The sequence below is a fragment of the Geotrypetes seraphini genome, chromosome 1 (assembly GCF_902459505.1).
Source record: "Geotrypetes seraphini chromosome 1, aGeoSer1.1, whole genome shotgun sequence".
Classification (NCBI taxonomy): domain Eukaryota; kingdom Metazoa; phylum Chordata; class Amphibia; order Gymnophiona; family Dermophiidae; genus Geotrypetes; species Geotrypetes seraphini.
Window position 1 is genome coordinate 111,287,584 of NC_047084.1, and position 16,562 is coordinate 111,304,145.

Below are 16,562 nucleotides of genomic sequence, written 5' to 3' on the forward strand. Positions count from 1 at the left end.
GTGTCTCCTCTGGTTCTAATCTGAGCTATCTCTTCCTGGGTCGTTTGTATCGGTGGGTGCATAGGTATCCGTCTCCTCAGGTTCTGATCCAACTCTTTTGTTGCATGAGCTGTGTATATGAATATGTGCATCAGTTTCTGTATTTGTGTGCATCTTCTCGAGTTCTAATCCCAGCTCTGTCTCTTCACACAGGCAGGAACGGCTGGGGCTTCACTGACAACACTGAGGCCTATTTATGATTTCCAGCTGCACTCAAATATGCGGCTTTCCCTCAGTATCCTGATGTGCCTCCTGTCACCATAGCCATCCACTGCCACTACTTCCTGGCGGAATCTGTCCACATCTTCTTCATGTTCTTCTCCACGGTGAGTACTGAGGCATAGAGATTTTAAAAAATCTTACTTGGGGATCACTGAGAGAATGACAGGCAGAGTTGGAAGGCCAACTGATTGGAGAAGATCCCTGAGGTACAGAGAGATAAAGTTATTCACTTGGGGTCACACAGCGAATAATTGAAATAGAGGGATTAATGTTGAGGCACAAGCAGATAAGGTGACCACGTTTGATCATGCTTAAATCTAGGAAGCTAAACTTTGAACCCTTAGATTTTGATCTACCACTCTTCTGAAGGGGCTAAATTTAGTGGAGTAGAGTGGTAGAATGGAATGATCAAAGTTCAAGGACTTACTTGTCTTTCAAGAAGTACAAAGATGAGGAGACACATCACAAAGTTAGTAATATGCAATTTTATAACAAACTAGAGAAAATATTTTTCACTCAATCTATAATCTATCTATCCAGGTCTGTCTCCTCACAAAGGCTGGAACGTCAGGGCTTCAATTCTAACACCGAGGCCTGCTCCTATGGATACCAGCTGTGCTCCACTCTGCTGCAAACCCTCATGGACTTTATAGTCATGCCTCTGTTCGTCAAAGCCATCCACAGCCACTTTCTCCTGACGGCATCTGTCTACATCTACACGATGTTCTGCTCCATGGTGAGTATTGAGGCATCGAGATAAAGTAACCTACCCAGGCTGTGAGGCTCATAATCAAAACAAAAATACATCCCCAAACCGGCCTAAGTCAGTACTTGGATGACCTAAAAGACAGGTCGTCCAAGTACCGATAATCAAAACGGGTTTTTGGATGTATTCAGAGACTTTTTAGGCCTCTGAATCCCGCTGCGCGCCCATAGCTCAAAGGGGTGGTTTTGGAGGAGTGGTTAGGGCGGGAGGTGAGCAGGATGTGGACTGAACTGGACTTAGTTGTCCTACAGTGATAACCAAAAGTTTTACAAGGTTGCCTGGACAGAACTTGTACCTTGTGACTTAGTGCCTGATTGGTATAAGTTCTGGATTGGGTTGCCGTTCAGCTGATCGCAGCTAGGATATCTCCCAGGTGCCATCAATTTGGTGCGGGGGGCAAAGATTGTAGGGAGGAGAGATGCCCAATTCCTTCTACTGGAACACCTCGCCAAAAGTTAGGCATCTAGGGCCAACCTGAATCTTAGACCTGTCTCACAGTGCATTCAGAGATGCGCTGGGAATAGCCTAAGATTCCGATTGGCCAGATCCCTTAGGCCACCCCCCAAAAAAATCTTAGGCCACTCCCAGTGCATCCCAGAATGCATTGTGGGACAGGCCTAAGATTCCGTTGGGCCCAAGCATCTAATGCCCCTCCTATGTGAGGGCCTTAGGCCCTTGGGACAAAAGGGCCTAAGGACTAGGACCACCATTCAGTGAAGGCGGGCTTGCCGGACGGACAGAGAAAGCATCCGTCTGGTCAGCCAACTTATAATGAGGTATTTTGGGGTCTAGGTGGGTTTGGGGGGGTTCCGGTGGCATCTGTCTACATCTACACTATGTTCTTCTCCACGGTGAGTACTGAGGCATAGAGCTAAAATAACCTTCCCAGGGTCAATCAGAGAGTGACAGGCATGTTTGGGATTAGTACTAAGGCACAGGCAGATAAGGTGATCACGTTTAATCATTCTTAAATCTAGGAAGCTAAACTTTGAAACCTTAGATTGCGATCTCTCACTCTTCTGAAGGGGCTAAATTTAGTGGAGGAAGAACTCTGATATGACTAAGTGGCTAACAAGTAGAGATGCTGCTTCTGCAGATAGAGGTTGTGAGATCAAATCCCAGTGCTGCTCCTTGTGACCCTGGGCAAGTCACTTAATCCTCCAGTGCCCACTGCTTTGAATTTCAGCTTTGCATGCCAAAGCCACAAAAAGGCAGTATACAAGACCCCATTCCCTTTCCTTTTCTGTGGGATTTAGATAGCAGAAGATTCACTCTGATAAAGGCATGAAAAACAGTGGAAGTAGGTGAAAGAGACAACTAGGGTAGCATATTTGTTTGTATCTGACAATGCTGTTACTCCTTCATATACAACAGGTGGAAAAAGAAGAAACCCCAGAACAGCACTCTTTAAAGATGAGACTGCTTTGCCAAAAGCAAAACCTTAGACTCCATGAAAGAATCTACACTGTAGAAAAATCATGTTTTAAATGTGAGAACAGCTTCAATGATAAACAATACCTCAGGAAAAAAACAAAACAATTCAGCAAAATTCATAAAAGAATCCATATATTTTCTTCTGCCATTGTGAGGTATGAAATCTGTTATTTTTGTATATATTGCACTTGAGAATGCTAATAAACCTTGTTTACAAAAAAAAAAAAAAGAATCCAAACTTGAGAAACAGCTTAAAAATATTCTGAATATGACAAATGCTTCAATCAAAAACACCTCAGAAAAGAAAAAAGCAGCAATATGTAAAAATTCATTAAAATAATCTATATATTTTCTTCTGCCATTGTGAGGTATGAAATCTGTTATTTTTGTATATATTGCACTTGAGAATACTAAAAAAGATTATTAAAAAAAAAAAAAAAAAAAAAAAGAATCCAAACTGGAGAAAAACATAACTTCTGAATATGAGAAATGCTTTAATCAAAATCAACACCTCAGAAAAAAACACACCATCAATTCAGCAAAATTTATAAAAGAATCCATATATTTTCTTCTGCCATTGTGAGGTATGAAATCTGTTATTTTTGTATATATTGCACTTGAGAATGCTAATAAACCTTGTTTACAAAAAAAAAAAAAGAAGAATCCAAACTGGAGAAAAAGCTCAAAAATATTCTGAATGCTTCAATCAAAAACAACACCTCAGAAAATAAAAAAAGCAACAATAAGTTAAAATTCATAAAATAATCCATATATTTTCTTCTGCCATTGTGAGGTATGAAATCTGTTATTTTTGTATATATTGCACTTGAGAATGCTAATAAACCTTGTTTACAAAAAAAAAAAAAAAAAGAATCCAAACTGGAGAAAAAGCTCAAAAATATTCTGAATGCTTCAATCAAAAACAACACCTCAGAAAATAAAAAAAGCAACAATAAGTTAAAATTCATAAAATAATCCATATATTTTCTTCTGCCATTGTGAGGTATGAAATCTGTTATTTTTTTATATATTGCATTTGAGAATGCTAATAAAGATTATTAAAAAAAAAAATAAAAAATGAATCCAAACTGGAGAAAACCATAAATATTCTGAATATGACAAACGCTTCAATCAAAACCAACAACTCAGAAAAAAACACACCAACAATTCAGCAAAATTCATAAAAGAATCCATATATTTTCTTCTGCCATTGTGAGGTATGGAATCTGTTATTTTTGTATATATTGCATTGGAGAATGCTAATAAAGATTATTAAAAAATATATATATCCAAACTGGAGAAAAACATAACTATTCTGAATATGAGAAACCTCAGAAAAAAACACCATCAATTCAGCAAAATTTATAAAAGAATCCATATATTTTCTTCTGCCATTGTGAGGTATGAAATCTGTTATTTTTGTATATATTGCACTTGAGAATGATAATAAACCTTGTTTACAAAAAAAAAAGAATCCACACTGGAGAAAAAGCTTAAAAATATTCTGAATGCTTCAATCAAAAACAACACCTCAGAAAAGAAAAAAAGCAACAATAACTCAAAATTCATAAAAGAATCCATATATTTTCTTCTGTCATTGTGATGTATGAAATCTGATGTTTTTGTGTTGCACTTGAGAATGCTAATGATTGTTTGCAAAAAAAGCAAAAAACAAACAAACTGGAGAAAAACATAAATATTCTGAATATGCCAAACGCTTCAATCAAAAACAGTACCTCAGGAAAAAAAATACGTCAAAATTCATGAATCCATATATTTTCTTCTGTCAATGTGAGGTATGCAATCTAAAGGTTTTGTATATATTGCATATGAGAATGCTAAAGATTTTTAAAAAAAGAATCCAAACTGAAAAAAATCAGAAATATTCTGAATGTGACAAACGCTTCAATCAAAAACAATACCTCAGGAAAAAAACCCCAATACGTCAAAATTCTTGAAAGAATCCATATATTTTCTTCTGTCATTGTAAGGTATGAAATCTTATATTTTTGTATATATTGCACTTGAGAATGCAAATAAAGATTTTTTACAAAAAAAAGAATTCAAACTGGAAAAAAGCTTAAAAATATTCTAAATGTGACAAATGCTTCATTCAAAAACAATACCTCAGGAAAAAACAATACGTCAAAATTCATAAAAGAATCCATATATTTTCTCTGTCATGAGGTATGCAATCTGAAGTTTTTGTATATATTGCACATGAGAATACTAATAAACATTATTTAAAAAAAAGGAATCCAAACTGGAGAAAAACATATAAATATTTTGGAATATGACAAACGCTTCAATCAAAACAATACTTCAGGAAAAAAAAAACAATTCGTCAAAATTCTTCTGTCATTGTGAGGTATGGAATCTGATATTTTTGTATATGTGGTACTTGAGAATGCTAATAAAGATTGTTTAAAAAAAAACAAAAACAATCCAACCTGGAAAAAAAGCTTTAAAATATTCTGAATGTGACAAACGCTTCAATCAAAAACAATACCTCAAGAAAAAAAAATAACAATTCATTAAAAATTCATAAAAGTATCAATATATTTTCTGACATTGTGAGGTATGAAATCTGAAAGTTTTATATATATTGCACTTGAGAATGCTAATAAAGGTTATTAAAAAAAAAAAAAAAAATCCAAACTGGAAAAAAACATATAAATATTCTGAATATGACAAATGCTTCAATCAAAAACAATACCTCAAGAAAAACCCCCCAAAATTCTTCAAAATTCATAAAACAATTCATATATTTTCTTCTGTCATTGTGAGGTATGGAATCTGATATTTTTGTATATGTTGCACTTGTAAATGCTTATAAAGATAGTTTACAAAAAAATTAAAAAAAAAGAATCCACATTGAAGAAAAAGCTTAAAAATATTCTGAATGTGACAAATGCTTCAATCAAAAACTATACCTCAGGAAAAAAAAAACCAATACGTAAAAATTCATGAAAGAATCTATATATTTTCTTCTGTCATTGTGATGTATGAAATCTGATGTTTTTGTGTTGCACTTGAGAATGCTAATGATTGGTTGCAAAAAAAGCAAAAAAAAACCAAACTGGAGAAAAACATAAATATTTTGAATATGACAAACGCTTCAATCAAAAACTATACCTCAGGAAAAAAAAACCCAATACGTAAAAATTCATGAAAGAATCTATATATTTTCTTCTGTCATTGTGATGTATGAAATCTGATGTTTTTGTGTTGCAATTGAGAATGCTAATGATTGGTTGCAAAAAAAAACCCAAACTGGAGAAAAAATAAATATTCTGAACATGACAAACGCTTCAATCAAAAACAATATCTCAGGAAAAAAAAACACAACATGAGTACCATGAGGAGCACTATTTTTATCCAATGTGTCTTTCATAGTTGGATTGTAAGCTCTTTTGAGCAGGGACTGCCTCTTGTGTATTTGATGTATAGTGCTATTTGGTAGCACTATAGAAATAATAAATAGGAGTAGTAATACTGTATTTTTTCTTGCTGTATGTTGCACATTCTTTTCGAACTGCTTTGAATTTGATACTAATAAAAATAAATTTTCCTCTTGATGTATCATTTTCCTGATTGTTAGGTCTGATTATGTTGACTTTTCCTGAATGTTACATGTTGACTGTTTTATTAGTTGTTTATCAAATATCAATAAAAATATTGAACTTAAAAATATATACAGTATATATATCTAAACCTACCTCTCTTGTCCCACTACTCTCTATCTCAGTGGATAACACTCATCCTCCTTCTCTGGTCAGCTGACAACCCCAGGGTCATCTTTGACTCTCTCTTTCTTTACACAAATCCAACGACCACCAAAACCTGCCATTTCTATCTCTAAACTATCACCAACATCTTACCCTTCCTCTATGAGCATACCAACAAGACCCTTATCACCTCTCACCTGGACTACTGCAACTTGCTTCTCACAGCTCTTCCGCGTAACCATCTCTCTCCCATTTAATCTGTTCAAAATTTGCAGAATTTATATTCCACCAGAGTTGCTATGCTCACACTACCCTCCTCCTCAAGTAACTTCATTGGCTCAATATACAGTTCCACAAACAGTTCAAATTCCTCTTATTGACCTACAAGTGCATTCAATCTGCAACTCCTCTCTTCACTTCCTATAGTTGCCGGGAACTCAATTCATCGGGAAAGTCTCTCCTATTTGGACCCTTCTCCTCTGCTGCCAACTCCAGGCTATAGTCAGACATAGTATGGTGGGAACATGCATAGTCGTGGAGGCTATACATTATACCACAGGAGGGGTACTTGGAGCGTTAGAACATTATATGCTATGCCCTCTTCCTCTGGAGTTTCCTTTTAGAAACATGATGATAGATAAAGACTAAATGGCCCATCCACTCTGCCCATCTGCAGTAACCATTATCTCTTCCTCTAAGAGATACCATGTGCCTACCCCACAGCTTCTTGAATTCAGACATAGTCTCTGTCTCCATCACCTCTTCTGGGAGACTTTTCCTTGCATCTACCGCCCTTTCTGTAAAAAAGTATTTCCTTAGATTACTCCTGAGCCTATCACCTCATATTTCATTATTTTTTAAAATGTCTTACTGACATTCTACAGTTCTGAGCGAGTTACAAAGAAACACTCAAGTTTCAAGTTTCAAGTTTATTAAAATTTTTGATTAATCGCTTTGTCTTTTTTTTCAAAGCGATGAACATACATATATATAAATAGAAATAATTAATATTACAATACAAAAAATAGAAATTAAGACATTAATTATACATGACCTTAAAAATTAATTTAAAAGAGAATAAAAAAATAAAAAAAATCCTAAATACATATTTAACAAAACATGAGTAAAGGGAAAAGGGGATAAGAACTACAAAATATAATAAAAAGAAGGTTGAGAAAAACATAAGGTGGGAAAATTTTTTTTTAATTTTTTAATTTTTTTTAAATTATTAAATTATTGTGATCCAGATTATAAATTATTAATCAAAGGCGTCTTTAAAAAGGAACGTTTTTAAATTAATCTTGAATTTTTCAATATCATGCTCTTTTCTTAGGTAGATTGGCAAGGAATTCCACATTTGTGGTGCAGTAACAGAAAAAATAAATTGTCTTCTGGTATTTATAATTTTAAGAGATGGAATTGTCAATAAATGCTGTTCGTTAGACCGCAATATTCTATTTGTGGAATAGGGAATCAGTGTTTTATAAATAAAAGCAGGAGTTTTAAAAAACATTGCTTTAAAGGTAAGTAGACATATTTTATATGTTATTCTATGGGTTACTGGAAGCCAGTGAGCGTTCTTAAGAAGTGGCGTCACGTGATCAAATTTTTTCTTTTTGGTTATTAGTTTAATGGCAGTATTTTGTATTATTTGTAACCGTCTTATTTCATTTTGTGCAATTCCCTTAAAAAGGGCATTGCAATAATCGATTTTGGAAATTATTAAAGAATGTGTAAGAATATTTAATGATTTAGAACAAAGATATTGTGACACAATTAAGTTTTCAAAAATGGAAAAACAAAACTTCCAAAAAAAAAATCCTTGCTTAATTCAGCCTAGTACAAATCCACTCTTTAACATGAGTTAGATTAATTCAGTCTGAGAAAAGTTAGTCCAAAACAAACTTGCAATAAACTTCAGCAATATTCAAATAATACTTGCTTTTGTGAGGCAATCCTCCATAGGAGCATTATCAGGAGTCAGCCCAACACTGGCTTCAGGGCTTGTTTCTAACTCCATGGCCAATGGTTCCTCACTCAGACTGGAAGGTGATTCTCCTCCAGCCTCTGTAAACTCCATGTCCTCTGGAGCTTGACTGCTATCAGGAGCTCTCAGCCCTGAGCATTGTGACCTTCCTTGCTGCTATTCCTCTCTCTTCTGATTCTCTAGGAGCCTAGTCTTCAGAGAGAACAGCTTGCAGCCCCGCCCCCAACCCTCAGGTGGAAAGGATTTCCAGTGATTCACCTTGTGATCCAGAGGGGGATGGGAACCTAGCACTGCCGCTCTCTTACTCCCTCTACAGGCCCTAGAAGAAAATTCAGACTGAGAGGCAGAAAATGGGGAATAAGGCAGATTATGGACAGTGTCTGGATTTGCGCTGGAATCTGTGCTAGGGACACTCCTAGCAGGCATAGTCTGCTTATCACAAGTTACAATACTACTTGATTCTATGTAAAGCAACAAATCTTCTTTCTATTCAGCATTTGTCCTCGCTCCCTTCCATGCAACATCTGTCCTCTCTTTGCCACCCAGCCTCTGCCCTCTCTCTCTCTACCCCTTCCATCTACTGTCCACCCTCTCTCTGCCTCTTGCATCCACTGTCCACCCTGTGCCCTTTCCATCCAGTGTCCACCCTTTCTCTGTTCCATATGGCATCTTCCCTCTTTCTATGTCCCTTCAATAAACTGTATATCCTGTGCCCTTTCTCTCCTTTGTACATGATTCATTTCAGCTTCACCCCCTCCCCTATGCTCTGGCATCTCTCTCTTCTCCTTTCCTTCCTTCCTTCCTTCCCACTTCACCCATGGTCTGGCATCTCTATCTCCTTCCCTTCTCTTCCCCAATGCCCTGGCATCTCCCTCCTCCTCCCATATGCGCTGACATCTCTCCCGCACTCCATGGTCTGGTAGTTCCTTTCCTTTCTCTCCCTCCCATAGTGTTGGTGTCTCTTGCCTCTGCTCTCCCTTCCCAGGTCTTCCTTCTCCCCTCTCTCTCCCCAATTGGGCGCTGCTGCAGCAGCACTTCTCATCCCCCCCTTTCCAATTGGGTGCTGCAGCAGCACTTCTCTTCGCCTCCCCCTCCCCATTTCAGTGCTGCTGCAGCACTTCTCTTCGCCTCCCCCTCCCCATTTCGGTGCTGCTGCAGCACTTCTCTTCCCCTTCCCCCTCCCCAATTGGGTGCAGCAGCAGATTTTCTCTTCCCCTCCCCCATTGGGTACACCAGCTTTTCGCTTCCCCCTCCCCCCAAAAAAATTGGGTGCAGCAGCAACATTTCTCTTCCCTTCCCCCCAAAATGGGTGCAGCAGCAGAATATTTCTCTTTGCCCTCCCCTCCCCTATTCAGTACAGCAGCAGCATTTCTCTTCCCATCCCTCCCAGCTCAAACCCGTCGGTAGAGTTGCTAGGGAAGTTGTAAGCTTCCCTCCATCGCTGACCTATCTTTCATAGGTCAGCGAAGGAGGGAAGCTTACAACTTGCTGCTTTTACTTGCTTCGGGCCTTCTTCGTTGCCGGGTCCTGCCTACTTTGTTTCCGCGAAGGCAGAAACCGGCAGCGAGGAAGGCCCGAAGGAAATAAAAGCAGTAAGTTGTAAGCTTACCTCCGGGGCTCTATCAGGTGCGTGCCGGCTTCCCTTCTCTTCTCTCCGAAACCGGAAGTTGCGTCCCGTGGGGGGGTAGGGAAGAGAAGGGAAGCCGGCACGCACACGATAGAGCCCCGGAGGGAAGCTTACAACTTACTGCGTTTACTTCCTTCTGGCCTTCCTCGCAGCCGGGTCCTGCCTTCGCGGAAACAAAGTAGGCAGGACCCAGCAACGAAGCAAGTAAAAGCATGCTGGCAAAAAAAAAAAGACACGCGTCAAACAAAATTTTCGACGGACAGTCAGCACGGGAAGGAGCATCGGCAGCTACAGAAGGATTCGTCGGGCGGTCATCTAAATTAGCTGGGCGGTGTGCTCGACTATAAGACCCTGGGGAGAACACTGCTCGTATGAATTTATGCCAAGTAGATCATGTGAATTCCAGTATGTAAAGCCAAACACCTAAAGAAAAGGTTTGTAATAGTGGTGGGAGACTGCTTGTCAACACGTACGCTAATGGAAATTTGAAAACTTTGAAGAGAGCCTGCACAACTGGAAGACAGACTTGAAGGACCAAAATCATCCGATCAGATTTGAAGAGTGCCAATACAGGAGCTTGACTGGCCTTAAGAACATAACATAAGAACATAAGCAGTGCCTCCGCTGGGTCAGACCACAGGTCCATCCTGCCCAGCAGTCCGCTCCCGCGGCGGCCCGAACAGGTCACGGCCTGTCTGAGACACCAGAAGGGGCCCCCTTGCCACCTTGGTTTCCCATTGAGTTTTATCTTCCCATCGAAGTCCTAACCCTCCGGTCTTGCACATGCACGACCTGGTTGGCTTTCTATACTTATTACTTGGTTTGCTTTCTATACCTGTGTTACATCCCAGCACCTCTCTCAGTATCCCACGATCCCCCTATCCCTCAGGAATCCGTCCAATCCCTGTTTGAATCCCTGTACCGTACTCTGCCTGATCACTTCCTCCGGTAGCGCATTCCAAGTGTCCACGACCCTTTGGGTGAAGAAAAACTTCCTTGCATTTGTTCTGAACCTATCTCCCTTCAGTTTCTCCGAATGCCCCCTCGTGCCTGTTGACCCCTTCAGCCTGAAGAATCTGTCCCTATCCACCCTCTCTATGCCCCTCATGATCTTGAACAGTGCCATCATAGCAGGAAGATAGACTGGAAGGTCCAAAAACACCTGAGGTGGTCTTCAAAGCAGCAGGAGAGGCTAGAACATCAAAAATGTATTTATTTTATTCAATTTTCTAAACCGTTCTCCCAAAGGTACTCAAGTACTTTTCTCTGTCCTGGTGGGATCACATTCTATAATGTACCTGGGGCAATGGGGGGATTAAGTGACATGCCCAGGGTCACAAGGAGCATGTGGGTTTGAGCCCACAACACCAGGGTGTTGAGGCTGTAGCTTTAACCACTGCGCCACCCACTCCCCACAAAATTACCTGTAAGCCAACACAGTCTGTCACTCAAATGGAATAATTAAAGCTGAAACAGGTGAAACAGCTGAAACACCTTTACTGAATAGGTGACTTGTAGGTCCAACTGGTAACTATTTACATCTTGGTTCTAGAATACGTAAATTGGTAAAAGCTTTCATGATACAGTCAAATCTATCGTGTCTTCATTGTGTTTCCCAACCTTTTCACACTAATTCTTTCAATTTTCGCAGTCTGGGTCTCACCCTCTTCCTGCCAAGCTCTAACACTCCACTGGGGCTCCACCATAAGCAAAGTCCTTTACCCGCCCCACAGAGGTGGATATTCACACTAACAATCCTTGTCCCCTCTTGGTATCAACCCTCATGTGAAGGGTCCCTTTGCATTAATGCTCAGTAAGCCACCCAATCTCATTCTCTGCCCTCAGCACAAGGCCACCATTTTTTCCTCGCCAAGCTGAAACAGCCTTCTGCTCACTGGCAAACTCACTCGGACTTTCATCACATGAGCTGATCACACTTCCAAGAGTCTCCCTCAGTACTGGGGGCTCTTGCGGGAGGGCAGGATAACCAGAAACCCTGCTTCTTCTCCTGTCCTGCCTTTTATTTGCTCTTCCCTCCAACTAAACAGGTCAGGGCCTTCTAACTCGTGCCACACAGCTCTTCTATCTACATACGTAGTCAATGACTCCCTAAAGAATCTCCCACTCTCTCTACAGCTGAGGCACTCTTGGAGGCAGGGGATTTCACATATGTATACCTGAAAGGTACATGTAGAGTTTCAAACAAGCACAAAAGAGTTCAATATTGGCTTGTAATGTGGTTAAATATACGAGGGTGGTTTGAAAAGTTTGGTAAAAAAGCAAGTTAAACAACATAGTCTCCATCGAGGGTTATACACTTAGTTGACAGGGAAAGAGACAGAGTGTTACGCAGTGGTTAAAGCTACAACCTCAGCACCCTGGGGTTGTGGGTTCAAACCCACGCTGCTCCTTGTGACCCTGGGCAAGTCACTTAATCCCTCTCATTACCTCAGGTACGTTAGATAGATTGTGAGCCTGCTGGGATAGACAGGGAAAATTGGTTGAGTACCTGAATAAATTCATTTAAACCGTTCTGAGCTCTTCTGGGGGAACGGTATATAAAATTGAATGAGTCCAACGAGTTTCCAGGTTTGTTTTGTAAGCTATTTTTCCTACGATACAAAAAAACTAGAAACTCGCTGGACTAAAGGATTTATTCTACAAATGGGCATCGAGATTGTAGGCAGCGGTAGGCGAACTTAAGCGGCCACTTGGTGGAAGGGCAACAGTGGGGGAGGGGTGATAAGCTCCTTAGTAAGAATGTCTCTGTACCCTACATGTCAGTTCTTGTAGAAAAGAACTGTTTCCATGATATCAGTAGTTGGTTGGACTTAGATGGACCTCTGGTCTTTTTAAAAATTTAAGCCAGTAATGTGAAAGGGAAGAGCAGGGAGATTTTTAATCTGAGCCTCTGAAATTTGGGATTCTGGGGTAGAAATAGGACTGCAGATCCCAGAATGCTCTACTGGTCTCTAAAGGTACCAAATCAAGATAAAGAATTTGATAGAAATGCCACTAGATGGCATTTAGGGCCGCAAAGGACACCTGAAATATAGGCCAGCAAACTGACTACATTTCAAACAGATGCGGCTGCTGAGCTGATCGTGGCTAGGGAATATCCCTGTTGTGATCAGCTGAGCTGATGTGGCAGGGCCCCACCACAAGTCCCGCCAAAATTGGCAGGAGGGGTGCCCACTCCCTCCTATATTCAAACCCTTGCCCTCCAGAAGCAGCCGGGCAGGAGGGATGCCCACTACCTCCTGTCCCCAAACCCCACTATTGAAGACCAGCAAGAGGGATATCCACACCCTCATGCTAACCCCTCCCCAGATCCTCCAACACCTCCCGGAACCACTGACACTCTGCAAACCTGCACACCCACAACAACCCCCTAAATCTGGAGACCCTCCACCCTGCATCCTTACATCTAGCCTGACCACCTACCCCCTCCTTACCTCTGAGAAGAAAATCCAGTCAGAGGGATGCTTACATCCTCAGGCCAACAGCCAGCCACTCCAAAACAAGCCTTCCCCTTCCTGGTGCATTATGAGTTTTTGACCTCCTTCCTGGTGCATTCTGGATACACTGGGAGTGGCTTAAGACTCTGGCCAGATACCTAAGATCAATCTACCCTGACACTCCCCTTACCTCTGAGAAACATCCTCTGAGGGATGCTTACTCCCTCCAGCTGGCAGGCTCTCCAAACCAAAATGATGGGCCATCCCCTTCCTGGTGTATTCAGGGAGGGGCTAAGGCTCTGATTGGCCCATAGGAGTGACTTGTTGCTTTGGCTTCTTTTTTACAACATTTTTTTGGGAAGGGGAAGAAACCTAAATTGAGATTGGATTATATGATGGGGAGTTGGAAAAAGACGGGGATGGGGGTGCCCACTCTTCATATGTATAATTTGGCTTGTGACCTTCGACATCTTAGAGATTGGTTTCTAGGAACTTGGGAATATACATGGTGTGAGACGGAACGCTCTCTTTTTCGGCCTTTGAACCTTCAATTCTTCTACAAAAACATCTTTGTAATTGACTCATTGATTATAGGGATCATCCGATATTGAAATGTATGAGGATGATATGGACTGCTTTGATGACGGTTTGGAAAATTAAGGGACGGCATACTGATTCTCTTCCAATAGTGGGGAATTCCACCTTTCCTCCTGGGATGGAACAGGGCCCTATTCGCAGATGGGCAGATTCTTTCTTGGAACATATATTTTCTTTTGTAGGAGAAGACAACAATATACTTTCATTGGACGTATTATTGACTAATTTGGGAGTGAGGCACACAGACATATGCTTATGCGCAATTAGTTCATTATATTACAACACTGAAAAATGAAGGATTGACATTTCGAGTGGGATATAGCCTAGGAACGTTGTTTGAACATCTGGAAGCTCTAACCTGAATTTCATACTTTAAAAAGACCCTTGACTTTGTATATCCACATATAGAAACATAGAAACATAGAAATAGACGGCAGATAAGGGCCCACGGCCCATCTAGTCTGCCCACCTTAATGTCCCTCCCCTACCTTTGCCCTGTGAAGAGATCCCATGTGCCGATCCCATTTGGCCTTAAAATCAGGCACGCTGCTGGCCTCAATCACCTGTAGTGGAAGACTATTCCAGCGATCAACCACTCTTTCAGTGAAAAAGAATTTCCTGGTGTCACCTTGTAGTTTCCCGCCCCTGATTTTCAACGGATGCCCTCTTGTTGTCGTGGGACCCTTGAAAAAGAAGATATCTTCCTCCGCCTCGATGCGGCCCGTAAGATACTTGAACGTCTCGATCATGTCCCCCCTCTCTCTGCGCTCCTCGAGCGAGTATAGCTGTAATTTGTCAAGCCGTTTTTCGTATGGTAGATCCTTGAGTCCCGAGACCATCCGGGTGGCCATTCTTTGCACCAACTCCAGTCTCAGCACATCCTTGCGATAATGCGGCCTCCAGAATTGCACACAGTATTCCAGGTGGGGCCTCACCATGGATCTATACAATGGCATAATGACTTCCGCCTTACGACTGACGAAACCCCTTCGTATGCAGCCCATGATTTGTCTTGCCTTGGACGAAGCCTGCTCCACTTGATTGGCAGACTTCATGTCCTCACTGACGATTACCCCCAAGTCTCGTTCTGCTACCGTTTTTGCTAGGATCTCGCCATTAAGGGTATAAGACTTGCATGGATTCTGGCTGCCCAGGTGCATAACTTTGCATTTTTTGGCATTGAAGTTGAGTTGCCATGTCCTAGACCATCGCTCCAGTAGGAGTAGGTCGTGCATCATGTTGTCGGGCACTGAATCTACGTCTGTTGTGCATTTGCCCACTACATTACTCAGTTTGGCGTCATCGGCGAATAATGTTATTTTACCTCGAAGCCCTTCTGCCAAGTCTCTTATAAAGATGTTGAATAGGATTGGGCCCAAGACTGAGCCCTGTGGTACTCCACTAATCACCTCCGTCATTTCAGAGGGGGTGCCGTTCACCACCACCCTTTGGAGCCTACCTCCAAGCCAGCTCCCAACCCATTTCGTCAATGTGTTACCTAATCCTATAGAACTCATCTTACTCAGTAACCTGCGGTGTGGTACGCTATCGAATGCTTTGCTAAAGTCCAGGTACACGATGTCCAGGGACTCCCCAATATCCAGCTTCCCCGTTACCCAGTCAAAGAAGCTGATCAGGTTGGATTGGCAGGATCTCCCCTTAGTAAATCCATGTTGTCGGGGATCCCGTAGATTCTCTTCATCCAGGATCTTATCTAATTGGTGTTTGATTAGAGTTTCCATTAGTTTGCTCACTATCGATGTTAGACTCACTGGTCTGTAGTTTGCTGTCTCCATCTTTGAGCCTTTCTTGTGGAGTGGAATGACGTTAGCCGTCCTCCAGTCCAACGGGACGCTGCCTGTACTAAGGGAGAGGTTGAAGAGCGCGGACAGTGGCTCCGCCAAGACATCACTCAGCTCCCTAAGCACCCTGGGGTGCAGGTTGTCCGGCCCCATTGCTTTGTTAACCTTGAGCTTTGACAGCTCACCGTAGACACTGCTGGGCGTAAACTCAAAGTTACTAAACGGGTCAACTGAGCCAACCCTTGTCTGTAGCTGAGGGCCGAGCCCTGGCGCTTCTCGGGTGAAGACTGAGCAGAAGTATTCATTTAATAGTTGGGCTTTTTCCGAATCCTTTTCCACATAGTCTCCGTCTGGTTTCCTAAGACGTACAATCCCGCCTGAGTTTTTTCTTCTATCACTGATATACCTGAAGAAGGATTTATCTCCCTTCTGGATGTTCTTTGCTAGAGACTCCTCCATGAGGAATTTAGCCTCCCTGACTGCTGTTTTGACAGCTTTTGATTTGGCCAGGTAGTCTGCTCTAGAGTCCTGCTTCCCTGATTGTTTGTAAGAGATGAATGCTTTTTTCTTCTCCTTGATCAGGTCTGAGATCTCCGCAGTAAACCACTGTGGCTTATTGTTCCTTCGCCGTTTACTTACTGATTTTACATAGCGGTTTGTTGCTTCTTGTATGGTTGCTTTCAAAGTCGACCACATGTCTTCCACGTTATCAGTTTCTTCTTGGCTTTGTAGCGCCTGGTGAACGAAGTCTCCCATTTCTTTGAAATTTGTGTCCTTGAATTTGAGGACTTTGGTTAGTGTAGTAGATTTAGTGAAACCTTTCCTGATATTGAACCATACCATGTTGTGGTCACTGGAGGCCAATGTGTCGCCCACCGAGACCTCTGTGACACTTTCTCCAT